At 34.4% G+C, this 16,392-nt stretch overlaps 1 pseudogene; it reads left to right on the top strand.

Annotated features, from left to right (window-relative positions):
* Nucleotides 1–8,140: 8,140 nt before the first annotated feature.
* LOC107778463 (uncharacterized) lies at nt 8,141–14,421 on the top strand (annotated as a pseudogene).
* The last annotated feature ends 1,971 nt before the right edge of the window (nt 14,422–16,392 follow it).

The raw sequence follows: 16,392 nt of genomic DNA, 5'->3' as shown, positions 1-16,392 counted from the left end.
AGGAGATTTGAAGTCGATCGCCCGAATTCACATAGGTGGCATGGACTATAGTACACGAAAATTTGGGAATCGTCCTGAAGTCCTGTTTTATAGCCCTAGAACACCAAACATTGAGAAACGATTACGGTGAAGCGATGAGTAATGTTCATTAGGTCATTTGTGATGGGCATGAAAAAATTTAGGAGATTCGGAATCGGTCGTCCGAATTTATGTAGATAGGCACATAAAAATCTGGGAATCATCATGAATTCTTATATTATAGCCCCAAAAAATCAAAAAAAATAAGGAACGATGATGCCAAAACGATGATTGTTGTTCATTAGGTTATTTTTATGGGCCCGCAAAATTTTTGGAGATTCGGGACTGGTCACCCAAATTCATACAGATGGCACGGATAGCACTTGAAAATTTAGGAATTATCTTGAATTCCTGTTTTATAGCCCTAAAACGCCAAAAATAGGGAACAGTCATGGTGAAGCGATGAGTATTGTTCCTTAAGTCATTTTATATGGGCTCACAAAACTTTAGGTGATTCGGGGCCGATCGCCCGAATTGATGAAGATGGTATGGATAGCACACGAAAATCTAGGAATCGTCCTGAATTCCTGTTTTATGGCCCTAAAATGCCAAATAATGAGGAACGGTCATTGAGATACAATTATTATTGTTAATTAGGTTAATTTTTATGGGCCCGCAATATGTTAGGAGATTCAGAGTCGGTCATACGAAGTCATACAGATGGCGTGGACTATAGCACACGAAAATCTTGGAATCATCTTGAATTCCTATTTTATGGCCCTAAAATGCAAAAATATAAGAAACGGTCACGGCAAAGTGATGACTAAGGACCCGTTTGGCCATAGATTTTGCCAAAATAAACTTGAGTTTTATTTGGCAAACACATGTTTGGACTTAGATTTTGCCAACATTTTGGCCAAATCCCAAATTTCAAATCCCAAAACCAGCTCAATAGCTGGTTTTGGGCCAAAATATCACTATTATATTTTTTTAAAATTGCCCCAAACTTTTATATTTTATAAAAGAGCCCGCCATTTATTATTTTGTAACGATGTTGTTTCGTCTTCTCTGTCATCTGATAGTGTATCATGTAGTTCATTATAAAAATGATAATTCTGTATCAAATTTACTTATGTGCAGGACTATGGTTTGCGATAATATAATGAATGTTATTGATAATGATAATGTTGGGTATTTGTGATAGTTTTTAGAACTTGTGAGTATAAGTCATGTTTTATGTTTTTCCAAACCAAACTTCACCCAAAACAGATGTCCAAACACATTTTCATTCTCAAACCAAACTTCACCCAAATCAGATTTTTCAGAATAAATTTGAGAATCTATGGCCAAACGCTAGCTAATATTCATTAGGTTGTCTTTTACGAGCCCGAAAAATTTTAGAAGAATCGAATCTGGTTGCCCGTATTCATGCAGATAGCGTGAACTATAGCACACGAAAATCTAGGAATCGTTCTGAATTCTTGTTTTATGGCCCTAAAACGCTAAAAAATGAGGAACAGTCATGGTAAAGCGATGACTATTCTTCATTAGGTCATTTTTTATAGGCCTGCAAAATTTTAAGAGATTTGAAGTTGGTCGACTGAATTCATGCAGATGGCGTGGACTATAGCATACGAAATTCTAGGAATCATCCTGAATTCCTATTTTATGGCCCTAAAACGCATAAGGTCAATTTTATGGGCCACTAAGATTTTAGGAGATTCGGGGCCTATCGCCTGAATTCATGTAGATGGCGTGGATATTAGTCCACGTCATCTTGATGAATTAGGGCGACGGACTCCGAGTCGCATAAAATTTAGTGGACCTATCATAAACGATCTAATGAATAATAGTCATTGTTTCACCATGACCATTCTTTTTTTGGCATTTTAAGGCCACAAAATAGGAATTCAAGACGATTTCCAACTTGTCATGTGCTAATGTCCACGTCTTCTTCCTGAATTCGGGCGACGAGCTTCGAATCACCTAAAACTTTGTGAGCCGGTCAAAAATGACCTAATAAACAACAGTCATTATTTAACCATGATTGTTTCTTATGTTTTGACATTTTAGGGCCATAAAATAGGAATTCAGGATTTTCAATTTTTCGTGTCAGAAATTACCTAATAAAGAATAGCCATTGCTTTGCCATGACCGTTCCTCATTTTTGATGTTTTAGGGCCATAAAATAGGATTTCAGGACGATTTTCGATTTTTCGTGTGCTAATGTCCACGCCATCTTTATGAATTCAATCGCCTTAAAGTTTATGGCTCCATCACAAACAATCGCCATAAATGTTGCTCGTTTTTTGGCATTTTAGGGCCATAAAATAGGAATTCAAAATGATTTCTAATTTTTCGTGTGCTAATATCCACGCCATCTTCATGAATTTCGGCGAGGGGCTCCGAATCGCCTAAAATTTTGTGGGCCCGTTAGAAACGACCTAATCAACAATCGGCATTGCTTCGCCATGAATGTTCCTCATTTTTTGGCATTTTCGGGATATACAAGAGGAATTTAGAATGATTTTCGATTTTTCCTGTGCTATTGTCCATTCCATCTTCATGAATTTGAGCGACGGGCTACGAATTGCCTGAAATATTCTAGGCCAATCGAAAATACCTAATAAAAATAGTCATTGTTTCTCCATGACCATTCTTATGTTTTGGCATTTTAGGGCCATAAACAAGAATTCAGGATGATTTTCAATTTTTTGTGTGCTAATATATATATATATATATATATATATATATATATATATATATATATATATATATGTATATATGTATGTATGTATGTATGTATGTATATATATATGTATATAACTGTATATAATTAATGTATGATTTTTGTATATCGACTATAGCTCCATGGAAGAATATGTTACTGCTGAAACACAGAAGAATTAAAATCTTAGATAAAAACACTATGTGTGGATGGTATTAACTGCCTAAACAAGAATTCTTGAACACCAAACAACTAGTTCAGATACTTGCGATCAAGAAGTACTGGATTCTCTTTCGGATAGGCCCGGAAAGGAGAAGGAAGGCTGGAATGCCAACAGACGTCTATTATATTAAATTTACCTGATAGTCCCCATTTTAGGAACGTCCAGTGCCAAAGTCACTGAATGGGTAAGTAGCCAATCCTTCGACTATATAATATACTTTATCTGTTGGGTTTCTAATGTACCCTTGTGTGATTCCTGTTGAAGCATATACTCGGGGGGTGGGTGCAGGGCGGACGATTTTAAAGCAGACTCTACAATCATTAGATAGAGAAGATCACCAAGATTTCGCGATCCGCTGCCGAATTTATTCCAATTCCAAGAGCTCGGATCGAGCTCTCTTATATCCGAGCTCTCAATGAGCATTCTCAATATTATGCCTTGAAGAGGACTCGAACCTCCACGCTATTTAGTATGAGATTTTGAGTCTCGCGTGTCTATCATTTCACCACCAAAGCATCTTGAAAGTAAATCGTATTCTATGAATATGATATCTAATCTAGTGTGATATATGGAATATGTGACAAAGGCGGATCAATTGATTGGTCATGTCTTATAGGCCTGAGTTAGACATCCAATTGCTTCGATTTGAATTATCTGGAGAATGCAATGTCTGATATATATCAAAAAGATGGATAATCAAACCTATTTCTCGATTCACTCAAAGAGGTGATTAGGGTCCCAATAGAGATATATGAAAAGAATATCTGACTACGCGTATTCCTAATCCTAAATGGAATGTAATGATGTAGCGATCCATATGTAAACATAGTATCTATTTAGATAGGCCTGAATGACCCCTTCTCATAATGAGAATGTATATAACCATATTCCGGCCTGGTCCGGTATAGAATGAACTTATAATAGTGGAATTGACTCGATCATCAAATTATAAGTTAATAACCCTAGCCCATTCCCATTTTGGGCGAAATAGATCCACTAATTCTTTGATTCCAGCTAGTAAGAGAGATCTTGAAGTAAGAAATAGACTCTAGAAGCTAAAAAGGGCTATATTGAGCAATCGCAATAATCGGGTTCATTGATATTCCTGGTATAGTAGACGCTATCACACATATAATCATACTCAATTCAATGGAATTGTTTGATATTAAAGGGGATGTTCTATAATTTCGCACGTGAGGGGTTATTTCTTGGTTTCGTCCGGTCATTAATAACTTTATTATTTTTAGATAATAGTATATAGAAATAACGCTTGTAAGGAATCCTATTAAAACCAATAAATATAGGCATGCTTGCCATCCACACCAGAATAAATAGAGTTTTCCGAAAAAACCTGCTAATGGAGGAAGACCTCCTAGGGATAAGAGATATAGGGATAAAGAGAGAGCCAAAAAAGGATCTTTTGTGTATAATCTTGCATAATCTCGAATGTTATTAGTTTCACTAAACAATAAATTTGACCGACTATTTGTGTAAAAATCCCTTTTTAAAAGTTTAGAGCTGTCAAAATAATAGGTTGACCTGATTAAGCCCAAACCAGGCCGCGTTGGCTATAGATTTTAACAGCCCAAACAGTTATTTTTGGGTCTTAAAATGCTGACCCAACATAACTCTAAACAAGATGAGGGCTAGACCTTCACTTTCTTTCTTTAGTTGTAGACTTGTAGTTCATATTGACAGAGTAAAATATTAATCAAATTTTCGTATGCGTCATTTGCACATAATAGCTAGCACATCTACTCTGAATGAACATTGAATCTTCATTTTATTGATCTCATATATGTTTACCGTTCAAAGAATGCTCAGTTTTCTATTAATGTCAAAATATAAGTTCCTTCTTTGCCATTATAGAAATCAAAATAGAAATTCTCCTGAGTAAAAGGTTTGAGATAAAATTTTGTACAAATTAAACGTTTCATCTGTCGTTCCTTTTCTTGTTACTGTTTATTGTAATTTCGTAATCATATGATCTTTTGGTGGATTGTGAATTTTGTTTGGTTTATGGCCTTTTAAATATTGCCTCTCGTCAATTAATATTGAGTGCAAGTTGAATAGTGCTAATGCTAATTAGGTGCATTGCACATTAATCTTTGTAGTCTAATCACTAATAATGAGAGTGATATGTTTGATGAAGACTGATTAAGGCTTTATTTGCAAATAACATAAAGGCCTTCTGAAATACAGTTTACATAGTCAAAAACCTTGCTCTATAATTTATAGACCAACATCAATTTTCGGCATAATTTGAAGTATAAGTTGGGTGAATGGAGAGAATAATGATAATTTGCAAGGACTTTGTTGGAGAACATACCAGCTTATAGGGTTCAGGGTTCGGTTTAGATAGATTTTTGCTTAAATGAAAATCAAATTAATTAAGTCAGTTTTTTAAATATTGGAACCAAATTAATCTAATTGAGTTGGTTTTTTATCGATTCAATTTTTTTATTTTTCTCAGTTTTATTGTTGTATTTTTTGTCAGTTTTTTAATAAAATATGTGAAAAATATGTTATTAAACACATATCCCATTGACTATATTCTAGCATAACACTATGAAAACTAATTATTCTTTAAGAAAATTATCATTTACCAAGATATCTTAATGATAATTGAACTAAATTATGATGAATAATTTACGGACTCAATTAAAGATAAGTTATTTTTAAATAGATTCTTGGACTTATCAAATTAAAGACTATAAATCAAACTAGAAAGTAAAGGCAAAAAACTAAATTACTAGGCAAAGAACTAGATTACAAACCAATAGTGCAAAAGATTAATATAATATAAAATTTTATAAGATTTACATCAAAATATACTTATATATGTGTAATTATAATTTTTAAATAGGTATTTATATAGTCGATTTGGTTCGATTTTCGGTTATTATTTTGCTTAAAACTAAAAGCATACCAAATTTTATTTGTTTTTACAATTAAAAATTAAAACCAAATTAAACCAAAACGCGATTTATTTATTATCAGTTTGAATCAATTTTCGGTTTGATTTGATTTTTCAATCGACCCCTAACCAGCTTATGTCATCGTGTCATCATAAGTTAAGAACCTTTGAAAATTGTTTTTTCAAAAATAATTTTTGAAGAGCATTAATGGTACATACTAGGTTCCATCTTATATATATTATTAGTCGCTTTCTATGTACCGCTGGCATCATTTAATTACCTTTACAGTTTACAATCATGATAATCACGATTCTTACTACTCCATTTTACTTAATGTCCTTGTCTATTATTTTCTCAGTTCAATATGACCCACAATATTCTACTAAATCTTTTCTCTTTTACTTTCCTCTTCATAGATATTTATTTTTTAAATTATTAAGTAGGCATTTGGACATAAAAAATGTGATTTTGAAAGACAAAAATAGTATTTGAAGTTAAGTTAAAAAATAGTATTTCAATTTTGAAATTATGTTTGAACATGTAATTCACTTGAAAAAATATTGTAATTTTGTGAGTGGAAAAGAAAAATCAGAAAAACTTGAAAACGTGGTCAAAACGACTTTTTGATTTTTGAAAACTCATTTTTGAAAAATCTTCAAAAATTTATAAATTTTCATGGGCCAACACGTTTTCGAAAAATAATTACAGAAAAAAGGAAAAACAAATCTATGGACAAACATGGCCTAAATCTTCACATATGTTTGCACATAAATTTTTATAATTTACCATGATAAATTTTAATATGATTGAGGGAGCAATTGGAAGAGAAATTAGTTAAAACGGAATAATTTGTTAAAAATGTCACATCGAAATTAAAATTATACAACATCATGGAGTATTGTTTTGTACACTAATTTGTTCTGCAGATAAAACCTTATGCCAAAAAAAAAAAAAGGTAAAAATATTCAAGCTCCTTTACTATAAGTGGATTCAAGACCTCAAACCTCTATATTTAAATTTCGTTTTTTTACTTTTCACTTCTCAGATTGTATAATTAATATAATAATGGCGTCATTTCGAAGTCAATTCTTGGTGTCTATTTAATACTAATAGATTGGTAATCTAGAAAAGATAATGTAACGTGTTAAATTTCAAATTATATTAATCGTGTGAATATATTTTTATATTGTTGACAAGAAAGTGTGATCAAGTAATTTAGGATAAAACAAGTATATGATTAATTTCTTATTTACAAAATATTTGAATTTTAAATTTAGAAATACTAGAGAGGAAAATATATCATGGTTTTATAATTTTTACCATTTTCCTCATAATAATTATTTGAATTTTTACGTAATTCCTTAGCTCATCCCGTTTGTCCCGGTACTGAAGCTGTAGAAAAGATGGGATTTAAGAGGAAATAATCTATTCACCCTCCTAAAAATGAAAAATAATTAATGCCTGTATAATTAATTCATTGTAACTGCTTATTTAATTATGTAATCTCCTTTTCAGATTTTTCTTGATAAATTTTCATATGAAATATCAGAGTCTATCCAGCTTAGCGCTGAGGCATCCAGCTTAGTGTGGACACAACACATCAAAAGTCAATCTTGCTCCAAAATTATATAATTTAGATAATTTTTTATATTTTATGCCTTTAAACATTATATTTTGAAAAATAATAAAACAAAAAAAAAGGACTTGAGCCTCGTGATGTTTTAGGGCTTATATCTCGTCTCGTTTTGCAATACTTTTTAAAATACTATATATCAATAACTCACTATAACAAAAATACAATAATAACCATGACGTTGAGATTCGAGTAATATCATGTATTCAAATTTTTACTTCTCATCTCGTAATTAATAAAGCGTCTCGATTTAATTATTCACCTTCCAAAAATCTAATATCAACAACTTATCATAAAATCCGTAACGATAAACTATTAGTCATGATATCAAGGTTCGAATAATATTGTGTATTCAAATCTTTAGTCGCCTTTTGTTATCTAATAGGGCTACTTTTTTTATCCATAAAAAGAACAAAATTTGGACGGCTAAGATCACTAGATCACTTTCTTCCGAAAACGTTCCCTCCAAATTCAACAAAACAAATGGCTAAGATCATCTCTCCTCAAAACGTATCGAATATATGCAAAGGCGTACTACGTTATTATCGTAGACCGCGTCGTAGACGATCTTTCCGCATAGTAGTATAAAACCCCAGAGCTTTTCCCTCAGTCTCGCTCGTCAAATTTCATTGTTCTTTTCATTTTCTGAGAGAATTTAGGAAAAAACACTGAACTCAAAAGACTCTCCGACTGATTTCACCGGAGACTCATCCCGGAGAATTCGCCGGCGATTTAGGTGAACTGTTCGAAAAACTCAGTCATTATGCTTAATTCATTTAGTTAGGGCTTAGCTTCACGTTGATCATCGATATAAATGCATGATATAGTTTTACATGTATATACTCTGATATATACCTGAATTTGTTTTTGATGGAGCTGTAAACTGATTTTTATTATTAAATTATATGAAATGTATGATATATGAAATGCTAGCGGAGGTAGAGGGTACCCTATGGAATTAGTTAAGGTGCGCGCAAGCTAATCGGGACACCTCCAGTAATAAAAAATTAAAATATAAAAAAATTAAAATAAATTATGATGGTGGTATCTGAACAGCTTGCTCACACCTCGACTATTGCATTGGGTATCTGCTACCTCCTACGTCCCACCAATACAATAACACTGTCCACCTAGGCTCAGATAGATGTGAAGGAATAAACATTTTTGTTTATTTATTCTACACCTACAACAAGTCCTCCCTGCAGGTGAATTTTCATTTTGTCAATGGTAGCGAGGTGATGTTGAACATAGCACATCTACCTGAGAAGTAACAGATTATTTATTTACTTTTTATCTTCAATATTTTTGGTATTCTGTTTGATTTAATCTACCATTGTTGAGTTTTCAAATTGAGAGTGTGAATTGTAATTTTGTGTTTTTTAATTATCAGTTTTTTTTTTCCAATTATATTTGGTCTAGTGTTGAATTTATTCTCTCGTTTGTTTTCTAATTATTTTATTTTCATTCTTGGCTTTGCTTTTGAAGTTGGAATGCCGTTCTAAAGGTAATGGAGAGATTGTAGCATTGGTAGAGCTGGGTAGCTGCTATTCTGAATTGGAGTTATCTGTACGTCAAATCGGAGGACTACATTTGAAATACTTGGAAATGGTAAAGTTTTCGATTTGAATTATTTCAGCATTTATGCAGATTCTGTAGCACTAGACAATTTTTAACCGTTGTAAGACTATTATTTTTATGTTTCTCGCATTCCAGTTAAATTTGGCAGTAATTCTTTCTTGCATTTCAATTTCAAAGCATGCTACGATGTTTGTTTTTTTTTTTTTTTTTTTAACATTTTTGTAAAAGATTAATCTTTTTCATGTTGAAGAATTGTTGGTTCATGCTGTATAAAATTAATTGAGTTCAGTTGTTCGAACCAAAAGGTTGCATTACTGGTATTCCGTTCTGCATTCTGAGACAGGATACATTTTGACTCCTCCTTGGCTTGTAGAGGGTACTTCATTGATCTCATCTTGTTTGTTCGATATATATTTGTTCAGTCAGCAGATGCACCTGATGAGATGCATTTATCTTCTCGCTCTCTTTCTGGTAACTATTTCTATATCCGTGTTATATTTAGTGTACTAGAATTTAGTTGGTTCAATTATTAAAGCGGGTAGCTTTATCACTCGTATCTAGCCATTTGTGTTTAGATTTTTTTCCTTTTCCCAATTAGGAATTTTATTTTTCAGAGAAAGTTTTAAGCGCTATTGCAGGCTATTTCCATTCAGGTTTTTTGATAAGTCAGTCTAAAGTTTTCCAAATAATGCTCCAATATTCAAGATGAGAAGAGAAATTAGGAAAGATAACTAAAGGAGTGCCTTATTAGTCATGAAATGCATGCATGTTTCTCAAACGTATAGGGAAAGGAGCAAAACTAACATAATCTTGTTACCAACATCCGTAATTTTATGCCACGGATGCATTAATGAAGACACTTGTTTTGTTAAACAAGTAATAGCCATTTACTTATCAAAAAAAAAGAAAAAGTAATAGCCATTCTTCTGGATATAAATGCAATAATATCATGCTAATAATACAAAAATGTGTATGTCAGATTGGTATTGTTTTCAAATTTTATTAACTGATACCCGTAGGTGTACTTCATAGCTATATTTTTGCCCTTATACCTTAAGTGGTCTCTACAATAACTTTTTCCTGCTTTTCCTTTTGAAAGTACTATACCTATTGTCTTCGACTTGCCAAGTAGGACGTATTGTGACTTGATAACCTATTAATATATCAGATTGCATTCCTGATCATATTCTTTGAACTGGTCTTTAGATATGCGCTTTAATTTCCAAAAGACAGCAGCTGAGGATTACCTAGCTTTTTAATCTATATAGTTTAAGGAAGAAGGGTCATAAATACCGATGTGCTATAAAAACTTGCTCAAGTTTATCCTCCATTATACTTGAGGTCTATCCAAACCCCTGCTGATAGGAAAAAGTCTCAATTAGACCCTTTACAATTAATGATCTTTCAGTTGTTTTTATTCACTTTTTGCTGATGCGTCTGCCAATGTGGATACTTATCTCCTCTATTAATTTTGCCTTGCCATTTTTCATCAATATCGTTCTGGCCAACACTTCCAAGTGAGGGTTTTTCATCAATTAATTTCATCTCCCTTCGTTTGAAAGTAAGGGTTTAGCGTTGAGTTTTTTTCAATATCTGAAGGACATGTGTCAGCACCTCAATTCCCGTATGCCAAGAGCTTGTCAAATGATTTGCTTAAACAAGTCTTTTTCCTTTGAGACTTAATTAAATCTTTGAAATTTACTTATTTTTATTTCAAACAAAGATTTGAATTTTTTTTTTCTTCCCAGTTTTGATCAAAATAAAATCTATTGAAAACAATCAGAACAAAAATAGAGTTACCGTGCAGGATAATCTGAACTTTTTCAATTGGAAAAGCCGATCAACTTCAAGCTCAAGCTGCTTTTGCAGCTCCCCTTTGTTTAGCAGCTCTTTTATCTGCAAATCCAGCCGCAGATTCCTTTCCTTGAGCATCTTCTCCGTCTTCTCTCTATCGATTCTTAGCTTCTCAAGATTTTTACAAATGGTGCTGAGCTCCTCGGCTAAGGATGATTCGAATCGAATGGTTCTGCCTGAGTGCAGATTGGCTTTTCCTTTCTCGGATTTGAGAATTTTGGATAAAAATTCTCTTGTTTGAGTTGTCGGTTAGTGAGATCTCGATCCACATATTTCCTGTTTCGGCTTGGGATGATTATTTGGATTGGTGGTAAGTGGAGTCGCCAGAGTACTCTTTGGTTGAAGGGGTTTCCATTCATATTTTGGCGGGGGTTATCTGATTGTTGAGATAGATGATGGAGTTGTCTAAGGCATTTTCTTTACCAAAATGGCATCTCCTGGCATACCAGATTTCACGTTGGCATACCGGATTTCACGTGGTAACACACTCCTTCAGACATTGAAAAATTTATTTCAACCCTAAATCCTAACTTTCAAAAGAAGAAGAAAGGGAAAGGAAATTAATTGATGGAGAACTCCAACTTGGAAGAGTTGGCCGGAGACCTAATTGACGAAGAAGATAAGCGGAAATTAATGAAGGGGACAGAAGTATCCACATTGACGGACACATCAGCAAAAGCGAATTAAAAAATTCAGCCAGAGGATCATTAAGCGGGAAGGAAAAATTGAGATTTTTTTCTTTTGGGGGGGTGGGGAGTTTGAATAGACCCAACTATAAAAGTGGTAAACATGAGCAATTTCATAAATGCAGGTGTATTTTCGACCCTTTTCCCATCTTTTAAATAGTTACAACTGACTTTGCTAGCGATCTTTCTCTTTTAGGTAATCTATTTTCCTCCCAAGCAAACACAGAAGTTAAAGAAAACAAACTCATGCATATTGATTAGGCTTTCTGCATATGACTATCATATCCTCATTATTTATCCTGAAGTTGGTCACTTGCCTTCCAAATTGCTTCGTACTCATTCCTCTGCTCAGATATGGAGAGCAAGGAGAAGAGAACTCCTTTTACTATTACAACCTGAATTATTTCTTTTCCCCTCGTTGACAATTGTTATGTGATCTTCCCAGTCTTTACAGAATAAGGGCCTTTGGGTGCTAAAAGACAATGGTCCTCTAACTGATGGAGAGATGGGCGGCGAGACTTCGTTGAGGATTGAACAGAAGCGTGCTCATCAATTTTTTATGGATGCTTCTGAAGGGGAGTTATTCTCCAATAAGAAACAAGCTCTGCAGTCTGTCAGCGATAAACCAATTTCAACACCTGCAAGTCTGAACTTTTCCTTCTGGGGTAATGCATTTAATTCTCAGTCTGCCCCACTTCATTCTAGTGATCGATCACGTGCACCTGAGCCTCTAGACACATTCAGCTTTGGGGATACAAACGTCTTCTCTTCAGGCAATGAAAATGTGAAAACAGAAAGAAACCATTTCATGAATCTTCTTCAAAATAATTCAACTGTGAATTTATCAATGTCTCATGCTGGGGAAGATCCTGTTTATCAGAATGCTGGAACTAGAGAAGCCAGGGTCAATCTTGCAAATGAATATACAAGTGGTTATCCTTTTTCTTTGCGGAACTCTTCAAATATTGGAGAAGATAGCATAAATGCTACAGCTGGTAGGACTAACATATAGTGCTGGAATTGGAAATGTCATTTCAATGGGGCACGACTTCGCAGAGGGCGAACAAACCGCCACTCCTATAGGCAATACAGTCAACAAGGTGAATGGAAATCGCATGCTAATGGGTCATCAGTACGGCAGGGGTGACTGCAGTCTGTATCTTATGGATCAATCATTAGACAAAGGAAACGGCTATTACAGAACAGAAAATCAGCCATACATGGAAAATGAAAATTTTATGCCAATACCATCTTATGGCAAGGCGCATGAGAATTTCCTTTCTATGTTCCCTTCTTATAGTAAAGCTAATGAAAACTTCATGCCTGTGGGTCTGACTGGTAATGCAGATATTGGTATTGCCTTTAGGTGCCCAACTCCTGATAAAGTGGTAGAAGCTGTCATATCAACTGGTACTTGCAGCAAAGAAAATTCAAGCTTCATATCAATGAGTAGGGGTGAAAGAGCCACCATATCTTTTGGGGAGATTCAGCAAGAGCATGGAGGAAATAATCTTTCTGACAAGGTCATCAGCAGCTATGACTTGTTGATAAGTGAATCCTCTCTTGAAGCTTCAGAATCACTGACAGAGAGAAGTACAGTGGAGCATTCTGCAGATCAAATTGAGATTGTTGCTCCAGAAACTACTGTCAGAACAGAAAACGTGTCCAAGCAGAAGGTGCAGAAGACACCTAAGAGTTCCCCGAACAATTTCCCATCCAATGTTAAAAGTTTATTGTCAACTGGTATACTTGATGGAGTGCCTGTGAAGTATGTCTCGTGGTCAAGGGAGGTACGTTTTGATTCTTGAATTCTTCCGTGATGTTTAGAGGTTTTTCTTCTGAGTATGTTTTACATGCATACATGCAGAAAACTGTTCGAGGAATTATTAAAGGGACTGGTTACCTGTGTGGCTGCAATGACTGCAAGCTGTCCAAGGCAAGATCTTTTAGTGTTCTATTATATGTTCTCGGCAATTCAGCCAAGATCCTTCCTCAAAATTTCATGTCTAAGGGGGCATTAATGTTTTTTACGCAGAATCTAAATGCTTTTGAATTTGAGCGTCATGCTGCTTGCAAGACCAAACATCCTAACAATCATATTTACTTCGAGAATGGGAAGACAATTTATGTCGTGGTCCAGGAGTTAAAGAATATCCCTCAGGAAAAGCTGTTTGAAGCAATTCAAAATATCACTGGTTCTCCTATCAACCAGAAAAACTTTCAAACTTGGAAAGGTGAATACTCTGCTTCTCCATAAGTGCCCGTAAAGACGCAATTTTTTATTACTTGTTTATTCCTTCTAGTTTGAGGTGGTAAAATTGATTAGTGTGTGATAAATGTATGACAAAAGTATCACGTGTTCTAACGGGTTTGGATAAGTATGTGAAAGCTGCACTTATTTCCCCCCATTTATAGCTAGACCCGTTTAATTAGCCAATGTGTCCTGTGTTACCTATTTCACTCATTAACCAATTTCACCACCTCTTTACTACTATTCTATTTTAACACACTCGTTTCTTTGTCTTGTATTCAGCTTCCTATCAAGCTGCTAGTCGAGAGCTTCAGCGTATCTATGAAAAAAATGAAGTGGCAAAACCATCTTGATTTGCAGATTCTTTTGCTCCTGGTTTTTCTTGAGGTCCACTGATGGAGCAACTGTACTCTATTTTTGAAATTGTGAACAAGTTTTGATTCTATAGATACCCCAGGCAGATGGTGATGTATTATATTGGGTTCTAATTACTGTGACAGATTAATATGCTATTTAAACTTAACATTCTTACTGAAGTTCCTGATTTTGTTTAATTAACTGTTTTGGCTAAACTGGGGCAGTTAGTTGTTGATAGAATGGTATGTAACAAGTTATTTTCTGTTTGAGAATAACATCGGAAAACATTCAGTGGAATGAGCTCCCAAATAATGTTGTTAAGAGGTGTTTTTCACTATGTTGCGGTCAAAGTGGTCAAGATGTGAGCAGGTAATAACTGAATCAGCTTATATATTAACATGGGTGTTTTGTGGCTGAAAAGCTGGATATGATCTTAGAAGTAGCTCAACCATTTGCACGTATGGCCTAGTGGTTACTGATGTGGGTGCAAACTCCGATAGAAACCAAAAAAACACTAGTACTTATGTTAATGGAAAGTAGCAGGTTCTCAGTAGAACAGTAATTGAGCACAAGCTCACAACTACCCAGTAGAATAGTTGATAGAGCGGATTTAGACTAGCATTATGCTCGGCTAGAAGTGAAGAAAGCTATAAAGGAGTAATGAGTAAATGCGATATCCTTTTCTTTGGCCAAATACCTAGATAGCCCCTTAAACTTGGCATGTTTTGTAAAATAGACATGAACTTACATAGTGACCAGATAGGCACTTCAACTCGTCCCAGGTGTAATTTCTAAACGCTCATGTCCATTTTGGCATACCGCATGTTTGTATATCTTTTGATGAGCACGTGATGCTTATTTTAAAGTTTTAAAATTGCTGAATCCGAAAAGAAATGGTAAAAAAACCCTTTTTATAAAACCCATACCCAATACTTTTTTTCCCAACAAGCATCGAGCGGTGACTTATGAAAAGAGTGTGTTTGATCCTTTTCTTGAATCCATACGTGTTTTTTGTGGGTCTTAGTGTAACTGGTTTGTTTGAAAATATACGTACTCAATTTTTTCACTATGCACGATGTGCATTTTGTTTGAGTGTTGTTTAATGAGCATTCTTTTGTTGAGAAACACAAAACTCAAAAAACACTAGTACTTATGTTGATGGAAAGTAGTAGGTTATCAGTAGAACACTAGTACTTATTTATTACTCTTCTTTGCCCGGCAGATTATTAGTATGTTTGGCCAAGCTTCCAAAAGTTATTTATTTTGAAATATATTTTTTTTATCAAAAATACTTTCAAAAAGAAAGAAAATTTATTTGTGTTTGACTAATCAATTTAAAAAGCACCTTTGCCAATATTGGAGTAGCAATTTGTGCTTGGCCAAGGTTCTAAAAGTACTTTTGAGAAAAATCTACCTTTTTTAGTTTCTGTTGTTGCTCAAAAGTCAAAAGCACTTATTTTTGTCATAAAAGCTTGGCCAAACACTTCCGTTCTCTAATATTTTTTTGAAGGAAAAAAAAAATACTTTTGGCTTCGCAAAAACTTGGCCAAACAGGTTCTATAACTATCACAACAATAGCCACCTCGACTCACCCCCCTCTCCTCCACACGCATTAGTACAAATTGTAAAGCATGTGTGCATGTTCCTAAAGATGAGAGATCGAAACTGGATGTCAAAACTCAGCTTTGTCAATATCTTCAATAGTCTGGTCTTCAAAGAATATTACATCACGACTTCTAATAAGTTTATTGTCAACTGGATCATAAAAACGATACCCAAACTCATCTTGCATAGAAGGAGCATACCGTATTGCTTTGAGGGTCGAAGGACCTACTGCTTGAGCCAAAAACAAGAAAGCGAATGAAAGAAGTTTGACCATAACCGATAAAGATGCACAACTTAGTTTTGACATCCAGTTTCGATCTCTCATCTTTAGGAACATGCACACAGGCTTTACACCCAAAAACTCTCAGGTGATCATAAGAAACATCTTTGGCAAACCAAACTCTGTCTCGGACATCACCATCCAAAGCAACAGCAGGAGACAAATTGATAACATAGGCAACAGTGTTAAGTGCTTCCGCCCAAAATGTATTTGGAAGTTTATCCTCTGAAAGCAAGCATCTAACTCTTTCAACTAGAGTTC

The sequence above is a fragment of the Nicotiana tabacum genome, chromosome 23 (assembly GCF_000715075.1).
Source record: "Nicotiana tabacum cultivar K326 chromosome 23, ASM71507v2, whole genome shotgun sequence".
Classification (NCBI taxonomy): Eukaryota; Viridiplantae; Streptophyta; class Magnoliopsida; order Solanales; family Solanaceae; genus Nicotiana; species Nicotiana tabacum.
This window is presented reverse-complemented; position numbering and strand designations above follow the sequence as displayed.